Source organism: Corapipo altera, unplaced genomic scaffold (assembly GCF_003945725.1).
Source record: "Corapipo altera isolate COAL_440 unplaced genomic scaffold, ASM394572v1 22b, whole genome shotgun sequence".
NCBI lineage: Eukaryota > Metazoa > Chordata > Aves > Passeriformes > Pipridae > Corapipo > Corapipo altera.
In genome coordinates this window covers 20007722-20012813 of record NW_020884876.1, presented here as the reverse complement: position 1 = coordinate 20012813, position 5092 = coordinate 20007722, and positions in this window count along the sequence as shown.

Below are 5092 nucleotides of genomic sequence, written 5' to 3'. Positions count from 1 at the left end.
GAAATATAACATAGAACATAGCACAAATTCAGAAAATTGGATTAAACCTTCTTTTGTTGCTGTTGATGAAATTAACACAGAGGCTCCTAAGCATATAAAACTGAAAAATACATTAGGACAGCTCTTAGGCCTAAGAAAACCATGCTGAATGGAGTAGTTCCAGCTATGACTAAGAAAACATTCCCCAAAATATCAAATAATACAGTATAGAAGGATCATGAGTATTTAATGCTGACAATCATCAAGAGTTCCTTAGCATTCACAGGGAAAGTCCAACTTAAAAATGAAAATAGGAAGTGGTGAAGTCCCTGAAGCAACCATTTGGCCATATATTGAGCTCTGCCAGCAGGAAATGCACTTGGGACAGTGACTGGGTTTTAGGCCTAGAGGAGCCATTCAAGAAATGCCTGTAACTGTTTGAAGATGGATTCACAAGAAAGGAAGAAATCAAATTAAGATATAATTCCTATGTGGATACAAATTTCAGGTAGCAATATCCGACATATTACAGTAAAGAGTACTGGAAACAAATTCCAAACAGTACTACCTGAAACAAAAAAATGTCACAGCATTCAATAAAATACTTGAATCATAGTTCTGAAATTTTTATTGGAAAAAAGAAAAAGAATAATGCTCAATCCCTCCAAAAGGAGGTTGCTTACCAGTAGATAGAATTCTTCAAGGTATGTTATGTGTAGGTATGCTCACACTGCCAGTGTACCAGTCATAGAACCATAATGCGGTTTGTTTTGGAATGGACCTTAGAAATCATCCAGTAACAACCCATCTGCCATGGGCAGGGGCACCTTCCCCCAGACTAAGCTACTCAGAGCTCCATCCAGGCTCCATCCTGGCCTTTAATGCTTCCAAAGATGGGGCATTCATAGCCTCTCTGGACAACCTGTTTCAGTGTCTCACCACTCTCACATTAAAGAATTTGCTCCTAATATCTCTCTTTCAGCCTAAAGCCGTTCCCCCTCGTCCTGTCACTATCTGCCCATGTAAAAAGTCCCTCTCCTTCCTTTTTGTAAGCCTCCATAAAGTACTAGAAGGCTATAGTGAGGTCTCCCCAGAGCCTTCTCTTCATTATGCTGAACAACCCCAACTCTCTCCGCCTGTCTTCATAAGAGAGGTGTTTCAGCCTTTGGGTCATCTTTGTGGCTCTGTTCTGGACCTGCTCTAGCAGGTCTGCATCTTTCTCTGGTGCTGAGGACCCCAGAGCTGGATGCAGTACTCCAGGTGGGATCTCACTAAAGCGGAGTAGAGAGGGAGAATCACCTCCCTCGACCTGCTGGCCACACTGTTTTTGGTGCAGCCCAGGATAGAGTTGGCTTTCTGGGCTGCACGCACACGCTGATGAGACATGTCAAATTTCTCATCCACCAACACCCTGAAGTCCTTCTCCCAAAGGGTAGTCTTGATCCATTCTCTGCCCATCCTGTACTTTTGCTTGGGATTACAAGACCTCGCTCTTGGCCTTGTTGAACTTCATGAGGTTTGCACAGGCCCTTGTCTCAAGCCTGTCCAGGTCCCTTTGGATGGCATCCCTTCCCTCCAGCCTGTTGACTGCAGCACACAGCCTGGTGTCATCAGCAAACTGCTCAGGGTGCGCTCAGTGCCACTGTCCATCTCGGCAGTGTTAAATAGCACCAGTCCCTGAGGAACACCACAAGTATTCAAGCTTAGAGGTGTTTTTTAGATTTTAAATGCTTCCATTTCTTTCAAGTAATCCTTTCCTAGTGAGTGTTTGCCAGATGCATTCATCCATGCTCTGTCTGTGAGCTGTGCCTCACTTCTAGTTTATGTTGGTATTCTCAAGTGATAAACAGCTTTAGGGGTTTTTGCCAAATGCAACAACACATCACTGGGTTGATACCTGATAAAGGTGTGTAAATAATGGAGGTACCTAGGAAGGAGGGAGGCTTTAACAATTCTGTGGGAGACAGATGGGGCTCTGACAGAGTGCTCCTGATCAGCAATGGCAGATCTACCTTAGCAGTCTTGGAACAGATCCTGACACAGCCCTTTATCTGGGTAAGCAGTTTCTAGGGGGAGGAGAGAGCTGTGCTTTAGTAAAGCAACAAAACCAGCTGTTGAAATAATCAAAAGAGCTTCAGTTGCTGGCTAGTCTAATAATAGCCTAGGCCAGACAGAGTAATTCACAATAATTTGGCTCAGATCAGAACACACAAACACACACATACACACAAAAAGACTTCTGCTGCTGGGTTGCTGGGCCCAGGGGAAGAAGGAAACAAAGAAGAGGGGAGGATGAATTGGACCTAATAATTTGAAGTGCAGAAGAAATTAAAGCCATGTGGGAAATTCTCTCCAGCAAGTCAGGGACCCAAGATCCTCTTCTACTTTTCAGCAAATAAACAGGTGGAAATTATAAAAAATAAATAAAATGGGAAGAAAAAGTACATATAGATGCAAGTTGCAAAAATTTTATTTAAAAAAGAATGACCAAAAAAAGAAGGAAAGCACTTGCTGTAGTCTCAGGTAGTTGATGGGAAACATCAGCATGTAGCATTTGTTGCTCTAAAGCACTTCATGAACTACACTAAGTTTGTGTCTTACAAGCAGGGTGAAGGAAAAAGAATTGCATTCTTGTACTTCACTGAGAATTTCTACTTCATACATGTGCGTAGGAATAAAAGGCTTTTGTGTATTTTCATAGCTACCATTCTCCAAGAAAACAAACTTCATTTTCTCAAAAAGTCTGTAATTTAGTTATCAAAATCTAGAAATTTCTCACTGAAATTCTACTTAATCATATACATCTTTGCTGTAATGTAGATACTTGTAATTTCATGATAGTAGAGTAAAAGAGGGAAACAACTGAGTAAATGGGTCTTTGTACTCTCTGCTCAATGCTTACAATTAGTTGCCTTGGCAGTTATTATTTTATAAGTATTTTGTTCTGATTTGCATCCTTGGAATTGCCACTTTGTTTGGCCTTGCAAAAAGACACTGTTTTTCAACAAAAAATATCAGCTCTATAGAAGTGTTTAATTGAAGTCCCCCAAGTAGCCTCAAATGTCTATTCAGGTTCTGCAAAGCAGCTGAAGCCTGCAATGAATGTATCAGTGTTTGGCTGAGATACAGGAGCCTCAGACCACAAAAGAATAGAGACAAAAGATTTTGTTTAAACGCAAAAGACGAAAAAGAGTATTTTCAAAGGGGAAAATGTAGCCTTTGGACATGACAACATTATTTTTGTTCTGAATAAAAATAACAAGAGTCTCATTCAATAGACAAATGACGTTAGTGATATAGCCAGTATAGGAAGCTGACTTTTGTGAGGACCAAGATCTGATAATTTGATCTCCATTTGTGTTCAGCTGATCCAATGGGTTTTAGTGTAGCTGGAGAATGACATATCAGGAGCCTGCAGGTTTCCTGAAATGTCTCCAGCTAAGTGTGGGTTCTCCTTGCATTGTTACAACTACTTGTGGCTTCCAGCATATGAGCATGATGGCAGTCTAAAGGTAGGTGGTTTTGTGATGAACGAAGATCATTGAAATAGAAGACTATTGGTTTCCTTGAATAGGGACTTTTCTTATTGAAACATTGTAAAATCACCTTTCCGCAAATCTAGGGATTTTGGGACTGCTCTCAAAAAATGAGAAGGATCTCTGCATGAAAGTAGCAAATCCAACAATTTCAAAAGACTGAAAATTGGCAACCAAAGGGGGAAAACCTATTCAGAGTGAGATTCTTATAGTTTTTAAAATTATTTTTACAAATAATTTCAGTTACTTTTGCTGTTTTACAACTTCTGTGGACTAAAAGCAACCTTTCCTCTCCTGTCCTCTTAATAAACATCTTCTTACAGTATTATTCTCCTTTTTAGTCTTATCATTTGTAAGGTAATAAATATATTTGTTTCTAGTGCCTTCATGATGAGAGACAATAAGAAAGTAGAAGAAAGTGAGACAATACGGAAGGAAAAAGAGCTGGTTCAGAGGAAAACACTTCTTAGAATGAGAGGCTGTCAAAGCCAAATTGATTCATAGTTTAAGTCCTGAAGTTCATGTTTGCTCTATAACCACAGAGTTATCAGTGGGTAGTGTTGATGTTGTGCTAACGTGAGCTGGCAATGGCATGATGTAGGAAGTATTATCACACTGGACACATGTGACACCTAAGAATATACAATGCTAACCCCAGGAGGAGAGTCCAGCTTTTCTGCTGCAGTTTGCACTTCAGTGCAAAGAGCTGACAAGGGAAAAACTTAAAGAAGACAGCAAACAGAGTGCTAAAGAATTTTCGAAAGGTCAACCGGGATCATAAATTTGTCAATTGAAGTAAATTTATGAGTTTTTCACAGTACTAAAATGGGCTAAAGGAATGACTAGCTCTGATTTTGGGCTTTTTTTTCTGTTCCTCTGTCCTTAAGTGCATGTAAACTGCCTTTCACTGGATATATATATGACATTCAGGTAGAGAATCTTCACAGTTCAATACAAAAAATTGCAGTCTCCTGGTTTTAGTGTTTTTTCTTTATTTGGAGATGTGTTTAGTTGGTTGGGTTGGGTTTGTTTTTTTTCCCCTACCTGTGAGCACTCAGGCATTCTGTCATGTTTTTCTTGTTCGGAACATTGACAGAGTTCACACTTAGCAGAAGTGTTCACAAAGCGATATTAATATCCAGCAACTGAATAATTTTGCAATTAAATATTTGCACGATAATTACTAATTCAGTGCTGCAAAGTTTAATATTAATGAGGTTGTAACAGTCTAGTTGCATTAATGTGTGTTTGCTAATGGAAAAACACTTTTCTAAATGTGAAAGTTTTTAAAATTTCAAAATAGACTATGACAGAATATTACGAGTTTCCAACTTTAAAAATAAATTACTTTGATCTGTTCCAGACATTATGTTTCAGTCATACATTCATCAACACACAACTTCTTAAAACAATTTTGCTTTTATTAAAAGTTGAGTGAAAAAACAATTTGATAGCTTTGAGTACTTGGCTTGGACCCTTGAAAAATTTTGGATGACACCTGCTTACTTTAAGCCAGACAGCCAAACATGATGCAAGACAGCGTTACTCAGGCATTTATTTTTCAATTTATCTGATAG